The following is a 14,449-nucleotide window of genomic DNA, read 5'->3' on the forward strand; positions in this document are numbered from 1 at the left end:
GGAATTAATGTACTATATACTAAAAAAAAATTTTAGCTAATATTCCTTGAATATATATTGAATGCCAGTGATGTAGAGAATATAGACATAATATGTTTCCTGTAGTTGAATGGTTTAGATCAGTGAATGGCAACACCCTATCACTGATTGATTTTACAGTATTGTCCTCCAACCTGAAAAAGTGACATAATTTTTAAAAAATCAATTTGAAAAATTGTATCACTATTTTTTTGTTTTTAGATTGCCTACATTTCCCAATGTATTCCTCCCCCCTCCATTGTCTCCTAGAGAGCCATCTCTCTCATACAAAGAATAAAAAAGAGAAAAAGAAAAAAAACCCAGTTCAACAAAACTAACCAAAATATTTTAAAAGTTTAACAAATATAGTGTTACACATCTATAGTCCTCCACCTCTTCAAAAGAGCACAGGGGGACACTTGATATCTCTTCTTTGGAGCCAACCTTGATTGTAAGGTTTCACAGCATTCAAGACTCCTACCCTTTCCTCTCCCCTTGGAAGAGTTGGGTCAATGACCCACCATGTTCACTTCTGAATATGGTGTAGCCACTGAATGAGTGGCTCTCTTGTTGCAAATTGAAGTGTCTTGACTATTTTAGTGATCTACTGTTGGGCTGGATCCTTGGCAATGCTTGATCATTATCAGACTTTGATGTGTTCTGCGGTTCTTGGATCTAAGTTGGCTGGTTCTTCCAACCTTTCAAAGCTCATAAGGTCATAGCCATCTCTAATACTCCTTTGCAAGAAAGAATAAACATAAAGAGGGAAAGAATAGAGACTCCTTGTATTCATGCTTCCATGTGGATCTGGGTGCAGAGAGAAGGCTGCTGCCGCTGACTCTACCTTTCCCCCAATCTGAAAGCTGCTTCCTCATGCAGACACAACCTTCGGTTTGGATTATTTTGTTATCATTGTTTTGATCCACACAAAGTCATTATATTTACATAATGTCGTGTATACATGTATATATATATATATATATATATATACACATGTATATTTACACAACATAATTTTACTAAATCTACTTCACTTGCAATAGCTCATATAAGTTTTGTCATACCTATCTGAATTTTTCATATCCATTATTTCTTTGAAGTTTTTTGTTGTTTGGTTGTTTTTCAGTCATGTTCTGACTCCTTGTGAGTCCATTTGGGGTTTTCTTGGCAAAGATACTGGAGTACTTTGCCATTTCCTTCTCCATATTATAGATGAGAAACTGAGGAAAACAAGGTTAAGTGACTTGCCCAGAGTCACACAGTAAGTTTCTGAAGCCAGACTTGAACTCACAAAGGTAGTCTTCCTGACTTCAGACCTACGGCTCTATCCCTGAGTCACTTAGCTGCCCTCATTATTTTTTTTTTTACAACATAGTAATATTCCATTACATTCCTTTATTTACCCATTCCCCATTACCCCAATTTGCTTCGCTGATCCTCAATTGATGGGCATCTATTTTTCGGATTCTTCAGTACCACTGGGGAAAAAAAAGAAATGCCACTATAAATATTTTGGTAAATATGGGGCCTTTCTTTTTCTCAGTCATCTCTTTGGGGGGTATATGTCTAGTATTAGAGAAATTTCTGGGTCAAAGGGTAATTTCTTCACATAATTGCAAATCACTTTCCCAAAAGGTTGGACCCATTCACGACTCCACTAACAAAGTATTAGTGTACCTTTCTTTACACAACACATTCAACACTGATTATTCCCTTATTTTGTCCTCTTTGCCAAATTGTTAGATGTGAGGTAAAACCCCAGAGTTGTTTTGATTTTTATTTTTCCTATTATTATTAATCTCAAGCATTCTTTCATATGATTGTTAATAGTTTGCAATTCATTTGAAAAAATGTAAGCCACTAGCTTTTGGTTATATATATATATACATGAATTATCTACAAAAATATAAAAATGTGTAAATGACCAGGATACCAAACAGAGATCTTGAATAATCTAATTTCCAAAAAGGAAATTGTAAAATGACTACCACATTTTTATATTTTTGTAGATAATACCCAATTTCTCTTGAATTCTCAATTGTTTTGGCACATAATTGTGTATATTAGGTTCAGATAATGCTTTTTATTTCTTCTTGTGATTTCATCTTATTCTATTTTTTGTTAAGTAATTTTCTCCCTTTTTTATATTTGATAAACCTTGGTGAAAGGTTTATCAATTTTGTTACTAGATTTAAAGAACTACTTCTCAATTTTAATTCTGTCATTTTGGGAATTTCCAATTTATTTACTTCTTTAATTCTAATAACTTGATGTTTTGTACTTATTTTGGATTAGTTTATTTTTTGTTTTTCTCATTTTAATTGTGCATCTTATTCATTTTATAATATATTAATTAATTTTCTGTTAGTTTATTTTTAGGGATATAATTTCTCCTCTGAGGACTGCTTTAATTGCCTCTTGGAAATGTTGGCATATTGTATTATCATTATATTTGTCTTTCATGTAGTTAATATTTCTGTAATTTATTCTTTGTTCCATTTATTCAGTATTTTGTTATTATCTCCATTTAGGTCCGTGTATTTTGTTGTATTCCTTGTATTTACCAGTCATTGATTTTTAAAATTCTACATAGTAAGCTCTAGTAACTAGTAACTAGGAGTTAAGTCGGTCTAGTATCTAGTGTTACTATTTTTAAAAGTTCAATTGGGCAAGCATTGATAAAGGTTTAAGGAAAGAGTAACTTGCATTAGAAGATTCTAAAAAAGCTCTAAGTTCTATATTCATTCTGAATTTCTCATTTTATGCATTTCATTTCTCTTTTTTAACCATTTTAGGGGTCTCTTGTATTGTGTTTCCTTAGGATTCATAGAATTCTGTACTGTGTTGCATCACAGGAAAGGTTTTCACTTTGCTTGTCTCATAGTTTTGCTCTCTTTGAGGATTTACTATTCATCCTTCCTTCTGGTTTTAGGATCTCTTTGTCAAGTGCCTTGTTTGTGCTCTAGACTTTAACTGAAGATTTTCCCCTTGAGATCTTAGATGTTTTACGTGTGTGTGTGTGTGTGTGTTCTCTTTTCATTAATTTTCTTGCTTCTTAGCCAGTCTCGACCTTCTTGCCCATAGATGTAGAATTCACACTATGTCGCTGCCCTGATGGCCTCTGGAGAGAGGAAGGTTGGGGGAAAACAGGACTATTCCCAGAGGCATTTTATTCTCTTTTCCTTTAGGCATCATGCAACCAGTAGCCTGCTGGGATTTTCCCCTTGATTCTTCCCTTTTTCTTCTGTGGCTGGACTGAATCAGCATCTGCTAGTTTCTGTGGGGTAGGAAAGGTGTTCTGGGTAAAGCGTTTACAGCATTGGGAGTCTCTAGAGTCAGGCCACAGTCAGAAAGCAGCACATTTCTAGTACTATACGAGCCCACCCCTTCCAAACTCAGCTATGTGTGGACTGACAAGAGTGAGTGTGAGGAGTTCCCATAAAGTCCAGGGGCAAGGAATCCCAAAGTGGAAAGAATAAGCCTGTGAATAAGCCTATGTCCCTCTTGTCCCTGTAAGGATCTGTGAAGCCTGGTTTGAGAGTAGTGTTAAGAGAGCACTTTAAGGATTAGAGCTCTCCCATGTTTATTCAAAAGTATTTTTACTTTATCAGGGTTTTTTTCTTCTTACTGTGGATTCAGCTTTAATTGCTATGTATCTGCTACATATTCCCTTTTCTGCAGGGTTTGAGAATGGTCTGGATCTAGAGGAAGTAACAATCTACTATCTTGAATGTGATCTAGAAATCTCCAATTCCACTAAAAATTAAAATTATTTTGATTTTTGCAAAACTAGGCATTGCTAAACCAGGCTGGGTAATTAAACATTGGTTTATATCAGAAGTCTGGATAACACACACCAATACTGATATATTCACAAACATTTATCATTAATTCTACATTTATAAGGAAAGAAGTAGCATACAAATCTATCAATTTTTTTAAAGATCAGTCTGTTTTTAAAACTAGTGCTACTTTTAAAAAAAAGTTCTATTGGACAAGCTTTGATAAAGATTTAAGGAAAGAGTAACTTGCATTAGAAGACTTTTTTTTTTTAGAAGACATCTTTTAAAAGAGAGGCAGACTATAGTTTAAAAATTGGGAGGCTGTTATTTTTAGAAAAGGAAAGTTGCAGAATGTCAAGTCTGGATGACTAGAAGGTCATCCTAAGATCAAAGGAGGAAAAGTAGGAGGAAAGAATTACATTCAGGGATGCATAGAAGAAAGCTCCTTGAAAGCAAGGAATCTTTCATTTTTTGGATTTATATCCCCAGAGTCCAGCATAGTGCCTGGCAAATAGTAAGTGTGTAATAAATGTTTGTTGATTAATTTATTATAATTCATTTACTCAATAAATGCTGGGGGGAGGGCGTGTTGTTTGTTTTTTGCTGATACATTTTCTTTCAAGTCATAAAGCAAAAACCCAGCACAATCTCAAATGAATGTCTCACAATCCCTGAAAAGAATTGAGTAGAACAGTATAAATATTGTTATGACATAATTAGAGTCATTTTATGTGTGAATAGTTTTCCATTTGATAAAGGAAAGGACATGACAGCTGTATGCTTTACAAATTAATACCAAGCTTGTCCTTTAAGTTGGTATTTTGCACCAACGAATCAAATTAATTTATATAGTCAATAGATAATAAGCACAGTGAGGTTTTGTATTCTCTTCACCTCTTAGTCAATTGTGTGACTATACAGATATGGAGATGTAGATATAGATGTAGCTTGTTTCTTTTGTGTGCCTTCATCAAAGATGGCTTCAATGTGTGTCTGTGTCTTTATACATATGTATATATACATATTATATGCATATAATACATATACACATGTATATATGCATGTACATATATATTATTCTTATAAATTTTATAGAGATGGGGAAAATTGGCATATGGGTCAATATTTATATTTCTTTGCTTCTTTTTTTTTTCTAAATAAAAAGGTTCAAGATTTTCCCCAAACCTTTAGAATTTCTCCTCTTTAAGATATCTCGAGAATCTATCCCTCAGGGCCTTCAAAATTGTATCACCTCTAGAAAAGAGTTTCCATATATATAATATATATATATATACACATACATATATATGTATATAGTTTAGACTAGTTGTACTTTCTAAGTTTTTAGTGCCATCTGTGCTTCATTCAGTGCACTGGAGACTGTGATAGAGTTCAAGTATGATGATTTCATTGACATTTTGAGAGGGGGGGAATCCGTTTTAAAAATAGAAACCCTTAAAGATCTCTTCAATTTTTGTTTATTGCTTCAGTTTCATCCTTAAAGGCCCTCAGCATGATTTTGCTTAGTTGGTCTCCTACTAAGTTTTTTGCAAACTTGTTTTTTCTTTCTACTGCTTATAGGATTTTATTGACTGTAGTCACATAGAATCACATTCTTAGAACTAGAATGAACCATCTACTCATCTTTTTACATCATCTTTTTTTTCCACATAAACATTTCTACCATATCCCTCCTTGATATTGTACAAATAAATGTATATTTTAAATTAGTGTTCTTCTTGACTGCTTTATATCTCCACTTGGCAGAGAGATTAAGTATTTGCTGCCTGGGGTATTTCCTAGGCTCCTTTGGCCCTCTTATTATAGTAACTGATTTACATTGGTCACACTTCCTTACAAAATGGTGACATAATTTGTATCTATGTCTGTTAGTCTGTTTCCTGTTTTTCAGCAACAGCAGTTTGCTTTGATGGGTCACATTAGAATTATTTCAATCAGGTACCATTATCTTCTTATTTTTTTTTCTAATTTGGTATTGATTTTGATTTTTGCTCTATCAAAAATGGTGGTCTGTATAAAAATGATTGATTTGTATATTATGCCCTGTTAGGAACTAGTTATTTCCTGCTTGCTGAATTATAACCAATTTTAAAAATATCATTTGGTACTTTCTATGTCCATCACCTCCCAATTTTCTCCCTGAAGAAAATGTTAATTGGAAAAGGTGTCCCAAGATTCTTAGTGCAGTTTTAAGCTTTAATTGATTAAACCTTTACCAAGACTTTTCAGAAATCCTATATATTGGGGTGGCTAGGTGGTGCAGTAAATAGAGCACTGGCCCTGGAGTCAGGAGGACCTGAGTTCAAATATGACCTCAGATACTTAACACAAAAACTAGATGTGTGACCTTGGGCAAGTCACTTAACCCCAATTTCCCTGTCCTCCCCTCCCCCCTCCAAAAAAATCCTATATATTGGGGGGAGGTTTCTACATATCTATAAGTCATTGAATTCTCTCATTTTTTACCCCTGAACCATGCTTTCCAATATGTTTTTCATTATCCCTTCCTGTGTCCGCCTATACTTTGAAATCATGAAGTATTAAACAGTATATTGATTTGGTTTCCTTGGGTTTTATCAAGTTCTTCATTAAAATTGTCTATTTCCCTTTCCTCAGCAACAGATGTTGGCACATGAGCTACAATTATTTCCATAATGGTCTTTTTGCAAATTCATTGTATCCCATGAAATTCTGTTTCTTGTTGCCTTTGGACACACAATAATATAAACTCAAACAAGTCCTTTATTTCCTGTCCAGAGAAACCTGTGAGCCATCCTTCAATTTAGTTGGAATTTCTTTTTGTATTCTGGTTTTATTAATAGTGATGATGTCAAAATTGCTGTGATTCAGCCCCTCCATTAGTATGCCCAACTCATTTGGCAACTGGGCAAGGATCTCATCTTAGCATATCAACAAATTTACACTTTTCTTGATTGTACTAGTTTCCATATACGCTGTCCTCATGCTAATTAGACTAGATTTTCCTTAAAAGGTATTGAAGTCATTTCCAAGACTTAAATGGCCTTGATTAGTTTAGGGGCCTATTTCTTGGTCACCTGTGTAAAAAACTACCAAGAGGAGCTTTGAGTGCTCTTGCGATGCTTGTTGGAGTTTTGCTCAGCTGAAGCAACTTGGGGTGTCCTCAATGTATATCCTTGCTGATTATTCATCTCTTGATATGGCTAAGTAAATTCCTTTTTGTTAGCTGTTGAATGACCTACTAGATTCTCATTTTGAGAAGGCCAAGAATATGTGAAAGAAAGTAACTTTCAATGATCCTAGAATGTTAGACTGCAGCCAGAATATGAAAGGCTTTAAATGTCAAACAAAGGAGTTTGTACGTGATCCTAGGGACAACAGAGGACCACCAGACTGTCTCCAATAAGGGAGGGTCATGGTTAGATTTGGGCTTTAGGAATAACAATATGGCAGCTGTTTGGGGGACTGGAGAAGGAGAAAGACTAGAAACCAATTAGGAGGATTTTACAATAATACAAGTGAGAAGTGATTAGGACACAAATTGGGGTGGTAGCTGGTAAGCAGAGAGAAGAGGAGGGATGAAATAAACGGAGGTAGATGTGACAAGATTAGGTAATTGTCTGGCTATGGGTGATAAGGAGAATGAGGAGATGAAAATGACTCCAAGGTTAAGAAACTAAAAAACTGGAAGGATGATTGTGCCCTTAGAGAAGCTGGTTGGTTGCCTGTAAGTTGTTCTTAGTTCTTGAAGAGGACAAAAGTGACATCACTATGTTATTGTTGAATTACAGTGTGTCCAACTGTGGCTGACCAGACCAATAGGAGCTTGGAATGCTCTCCCACAGGCTGGGTGCAAATAGTCCCTGTGAACATTTGGGGTAGATTCTCTAACTTTGCGCATCTCATGTTTCTTTTGATCTCCTTCAATGCTGCTTTGCACATAGAATACCACACTTTCTCTGATGTGGGCATGCCATGCTGGGTGGTCCAGTCTCAGTGTATCCCATGTCACATAATCAATTGCAAAGTTCTTAAGAGAGACCTTGAGAATGTCCTGTATCACTTTTTCTGATCACCATGTGAGTGCTGGCCCTGTGTGAGATCTCCATAAAATAGTCTTTTTGGCAAAGCATACATTTGGCATTCAAACAATGTGGCCAGTCCACTGGAGTTGCGCGCTCTGCAGCAGAGTTTGAATGTTTGGCAGTTTAGTTTGAGAAAGGACCTCAGTGTCTGGTATCTTATCCTGCCATGTGGTCTTCAGCATCTTCCTAAGCCAATTCAAATGGAAGTGACTCAGTTTCCTGGCATGGTGCTGGTAGACTGTCCAAGTTGATAGGCGTACAACAATGAGGTCAGCACCACGGCTCTGTAGACCTTCAGTTTGGTAGTCAGCCTAATACCTCTTCTCTCCCACACTTTCCTCCAGAGCCTCCCAAACACTGAGCTAACTCTGGCAATGCCTGCATCAACCTCATTATCAATGTGCACATCCCTGGAAAGCACTCTACCAAGGTAAGTGACCTTATTCACAGCATTCAAAGCTTCTCCATTTGCTATAATCAGGGGTTCCACATACGGATAGTGTGGTGGCAGCAAATAGCGCACCTGTGTTTTCTTGGTGTTAACTGTTAGGTCAAACTTGGCACAAGCAGCAGAGAATCAATCCATACTTTGTTGCATCTCAGCTTCAGAGGCTACATTGAGTGCACAATCATCTGCAAACAGAAAATCATGCACCAACACTCCCTCCACTTTGGTGTTGACTCGTAGCCTTTTCAAGTGTTGAAGAATTTACCATCCAATGTGGTAGCTGACCTTGATGTTACATTCATCATCACTGAAGACATTTAACAACATGGCTGAAAACATCATGCTAAAAACCATGGGAGCAAGCACACAGTTGTGTTTCACTCCACTGGTGAATGGGAAGCATTGTCCATTATCCAGAACCCAGGCCAGCAGGCCATCATGAATTTGAGTACAATGCTCTTGAATTTCTTTAGGCAACCAAATATTGGCATAATTTTCCATAAACCCTCACAACTGACAGTATCAAAGGCCTTGGTCAGATCGACAAATGTTGTGTACAGACCTCTGTTCTGCTCCTGCATTTCTCCTGGAGTTGTCAAGCAGCAAACACCATATTGACCATTCCTCAGCACTTTCTGAAGCCACATTGACTCTCGTGAAGGATCAGCTTATTAAGGAGAACTCTGGCAAGAATCTTGCCAGCAATGACTAAGAGAGAGAGCCTCCCCCTACCCCCACCACAATTGTCACAGGACAATCTATTTGCTTTATCTTTTTTTTTTTTTTAAGCAATCGGGGTTAAGTAACTTGCTCAAGGTTACACGGCTAGTTATTTCTGGGTGTGGTGCTGAGTGTCTGAGCCCGGGATTAGATCTCCAGGTCATCCCAACACTGGAGCCGGTGCTCTTACTCGCTGTGCTACCTGGCTGTCCCTATTTGCTTTATCTTTATAGAGCTAGACAATGGAGGTATCCTTGAACTTCTGAGCGATAACCTCCTCTTGCCATATAACTCAGAAAATTTCAGTCAGCTTTTGTAAGAGCAATGGACCTCTCACTTTGTAAAGGTTAGCTGGAGTAGAATCGGCACCAGGTGCTTTGCCACACAAAAGGAGCCTACTGGCTTTCAAAACCTCTTCTTCAGTTGGAACTTCTGTTAGGGAGGGATTAACCTCAACCTGAGGAAAATGGTCAGTGGCTTCAGCATTGATTGATGATGGTATGTTGAAAACAGTATGGAAGGGTTCAGCCCATCTCTCTAGGATCATGTTCTTAGCACTAATCAATGTAGCTCCATCAGCACTGAGTAGTTGAGATACACCATAGGTCTTTGGCCTATAAATAGCCTTCAGGACCCCATTAAAGTGCTTTGGATTGTTCCTATCAGCATAAAACTGAATTTCATCTGCCTTCTTACTGAGCCAAGAATCCTGCATCTCTCTAAACTTTGCTCATACTTTACTTTTAATGAAATTAAATGCTGTCTTCTTAGAGAGGGATGAACTATTCTGCTGGTAATCCCTGTGGAGTTCTTGTTTTTCATTTAGCAGCTTCTGAATTTCCTTCATCGTTTTTGTCAAACCAGTCTTGATGTTTGTGGGTGTTCTGACTCAAATGAGCAAATGCAGCGCTGTACACCAGATCTATGCAAGCTGCCTACTCCTTTTCTGTTCCACTGTTGCCATCTGTGTGCAGAGTTGTGACTACAGCTCCCAGTGTATCCTCACCTGCTGCTTTGTCACACCCTGTCACCACAGGACTTTGAGATAGGTAAAAATGGTAAAGGCAGAGTTACATGAAGTCATAGGCCTCTGTCCACCAAAGTCATCACAGTCCTGTGGCAGGACAGAGTCAAGATGATTGGCTCAAGATGTAGTGGATGATCTTTGATGCCTAACCAAGCTCTAAGTGCTCCCCAGCCCCTGCTTCAGCTGCCTTCATGGCTATTGGAACAAATTGATCTTATCTGCCCATTCCATGAGGGGAAGTCTCCACATGCCTAGGGTGGACACCCCCCAATTCACTGATGGATTTGAGATCCCTCAGTTACCCTCAACCTGGCTTAGCCCAGCTGCTAAAACAGTTTGCCAGGGTATGGCTGCTACATGTGTTTCAGCTTTTTGAAGATACAAGTGAGAGTTAGGTGGAATAGATGGACACCAAAGGTGGAAAACAGCTCTGAAGAAGGCCTGGCAGCCCTCATAATAGAGGTACTAATCTTCCCTGAACACACCCTACAACTCCCTTAGAGAAGCAGGGAAGTTTTAAATAGGGGTAGGTATGTGGTTTTTTTAGGGGGTGGGAAAGTAATAATCTCTGTTTCAGATGTGTTGTTTGAGATATATATGGGGGGAATCCAGTTGGAAATGTGCAATGACGGCCAATGTGGTACTGGAGCCTAGGAAAGAAACTAGACCAAAACAAAATACACCCGTGTTCTTGCTGGTTCTTTCCTCTGTTGCTCTGTTTTGAACCTTTACATTTTTTCAAATTAAATTTTATGTTTATTTTAAGTTTACATCATTCATTTCCACAATATTTTGAGTTACAAATTTTCTCCCCATCTTTCCCCTACCCCCACCCCAAAACAGCAATCCACTGTATATCCCCTCCCCCAATCTGCTCTTTCTTATATCCTCCTCCATTCCCCCTCCAATTTTCCAGTAGGGTAAAAGGGATCTCTATACCCTAGTGCCTGTATATCTTATTTTTTGAAAAACACATTTGATTTTAAAACTTTGAATTCCAGATTCTTTCCCTTCTTTCTTTGTCACCCACCCTTACTGGGAAGATAGGCAATTCAATATAGGTTGTACATATGTAGCTACGCAAAATATTTCCATAGTGGATATATTGTGAAAGACTGACTGTATTTCCCTCCATACTATCCTGCCCCCCACTTCTTCTATTCTCTACTTTTACCCTTTCCCTTTTCAAAAGTGTGTGCTTCTAACTTCCCTCCCCCCCAACCTGCCCTTTCGTCCATCATTCCTCCCTCTCATCCCCTTCCCCCCTACTCTCCTACAGGGTGAGATACCCTATTTAGTGTGTATGTCATTCCCTCCCTAAGCCAAATTCAATGAGAATAAGGTTGACCCATTCCATTTTGCCTTCCTGTTCTTCCCCTCCATTGTAATTTCACCTTTTAAGTATCATCCCTTCCTATTCAATTGGTCCTGTGCCCTGTCTATGTATATCAGTACACATATATACATATAATCACATATGTATTCATATGCCCATATAGACATACACACACACACACATTTCTATTCCCTTCAACTATTCTCATACTGAGAAAAGTTTCATGAGTTACAATTATTGTTTTTCCATGTAGGGATGTAAATAGTTCAACTTTGATGAGTTCCTTATGATTTCTTTTCCCTGTTTACCTTCTCATGCTTCTCTTGCTTCTTGTATCTGAATGTCAAATGTTCTATTCAACTCTGGTTTTTTCATCAAGAATGCTTGAAAGTCTTCTATTCCACTGAATGACCATATTTTCCCCTGAAACATGATATTCGGTTTTGCTGGGAAGGTGATTCTTGGTTTTAATCCCAGCTACTTTGACCTCCAGAATATCATATTCCAAGCCATTAGATCCTTCAATGTAGAAGCTGCCAGATCCTGTGTTATCCTGATTGTGTTTCCACAGTATTCAAATTGTTTCTTCCTGGCTGCTTGTAATATTTTCTCCTTGATCTGGGAATTCTGGAACCTGGCTATAATATTCCTAGGAGTTTTCTTTATGGGAACTTTTTCAGGAGGTGTTTGGTGGATTCTTTCAACCTCTATTTTGCCCTCTTGTTCTACAACACGAGGGCAATTTTCCTTGAGAATTTCTTGAAGGATGATTTCTAGGTTCTTTTTTTGATCATGGCTTTCAGGTAGTCCAATAATTTTTAAATGACCTCTCCTGGATCTATTTTCCAGGTCACTGGTTTTTCCAATGAGATATTTCACATTGTCTTCTATTTTTTCGTTTGTTTGGATCTGTTTAATAATATCTTGATTTCTCATAAAGTCATTAGCTTCCATTTGCTCCAATCTAATTCTGAAAGAACAATTCTCTTCAGTGAGCTTTTGAGATTCTTTTTCCATCTGGCAAATTTGGCTTTTTAAGGCATTCTTTTTCACATTGGCTTTTTGAGCCTCTTTTGCCATTTTAGTTAGTCTATTTTTTTAAGGTGTTACTTTCTTCAGTCAGGTTGTTGACTCTCTTTTCATGATTTTCTTGCATCATTCTCATTTCTCTTCCCAATTTTTCCTCCACTTCTCTTATTTGGTTTTAAAAATCCTTCTTAAGCTCCTCTGTGACCTGTAACCAGTTGATATTTTTCTTAGAAGCTTTTGGTGCAGGAGTTCTGACTTCATTGTCTTCCTCCTGTTCCATTCTTTGATCCTTTTTGTCCCCAAAAAAGGAATCCAAAGTGGGATTGCTGTGCTTGCTTTGCTTCCTTTGCTTGCTCATGTTGCCACTAAATTACTTGACTTTTGAGCTTTTTGCTATAGTAGAACTCTGCTTCCAGAGAGAAGAGCTTTGTCCCAAATCGCTGGGGTTTTCCTAGCTGCCAGAGCTATTAGTTGGGTGCCCTCTCTGAAGCCTTCGCAGGCTCTGGCAGCTGGTCACACACCCCAGGACCTCCACCCAAGACTGCAATACCGCTCCAAGCAGGTTAAAGCAAGAGTGATTACCCCTTAGACTGGTGTCTTGGTCCCCCTACAATCTGCAGGCCAAGAGCTCTGAAACAGCCATGCAGCAGCCAAAACTCAGGCACTTCTTCCTCCAGGGGCAGAAGCTGGACTGCACTCCTGGACTCCCTGTTCCCAAAGTCCACTGACCTCTCACTTTGTCTTTGGCATTTATGGGTTGATAAATCTGGAAACTGCCACAACTGCTGGAGAGCCACTCTCCTGAAGTCTGCTCCAGGGTTGGGGCTGCCCTGAGGCTAAAACCTCAGGCTCACAGTGGGGCTGGGATCTGCTCCCAGCATGCTGCGATGGACCCTTTCTGTCCTCCTTCCAGGCTGCCTTCAGTGGGAAGTTTGTTTTCTCTGTCACTTTGTGGGTTCTGTAGCTCTAAAGTTTGTTTAGAGTCATTTTTTGTAGGTATTTGAGGTGGTTATGGGGGGAGTGCAGGGAGTTTTCCTGCTTCTATGCCACCATCTTGGCTCCACTCCCCTTGAACCTTTTCTTTCTAATTTTTGAGAATGTAAAATGTTGCTCTTTATATCTCAAATGAGCAGGATTAGAGGGTGAAAAATCCTACTTTTCAGAGTACTAATCCCTGAGAAAACCTTTTGAAATCCTAGTCCCAATGCCCATTTATGTGGAACTCTCTTTTATCAGTGGAGATCAATGTCCACGGCCTCTGGGGGTATGAGAGAGTGTGAGGTGGGGGGGGGGAGTTGTTGAGTGTCAGAGAGTTTCAGTCTTTGAGTTTTTAAGCTTCAAGGTGTTTCTGGCATCCAGTTTTGAGAGGGAAGAAGGAAGAATCTAATCCCAATTCCGGTCACTGAAGAAAAGATTCTGGGAAGATATTTGAGGAACTGGCAGTCTCCATCATGCCTCTATCCCCAATTTGCTAAAGTAGGGAATTTGGGGAACTTCCCCTTGAGTCAGATCTAGGACTTCCATGGTTGAACTGAGTTACCTTGCTCTCAATGAAAAAGCTCCTTCATTCTGTATTGTCTGGTATATATTCTCCTTTATACACCTCTGATTTCTGTTTTGCTACCAATTTGAATAGATGGGCTTTCTTTTTTTTGTAAATAGTATTTTATTTTTTCCAATTACATGAAAAGATAGTTTTCCACATTAACTTTTCATATAATTTTTAGTTCCAAATTTCCCCCCTTCCCTTTCTTTTTCCCTCCTTCTCTCCCCAAGACAGTAAGCAATCTAAGTTATATGTGCAATTGTGTTAAACACATTTCCACATTAGTCATGTTGTGAAAGAAGAAATAGAAGAAAAGGGGGGAAAAAACCCAGCAAAAACCAAAAAAATTAAAACAGTATGCTTTGATCTACATTCAAACTCCATAGTTCTTTCTCTGGATGTGGTTAGTATTTTCCATCATAAGTCTTTTGGAATTGTCTTGAATCATTTTATTGCTG

Source organism: Petaurus breviceps, unplaced genomic scaffold (genome assembly GCF_028583685.1).
Source record: "Petaurus breviceps papuanus isolate PSGF00001 unplaced genomic scaffold, PetGlider_PUasm1.0 171, whole genome shotgun sequence".
NCBI classification, from domain to species: Eukaryota; Metazoa; Chordata; class Mammalia; order Diprotodontia; family Petauridae; genus Petaurus; species Petaurus breviceps.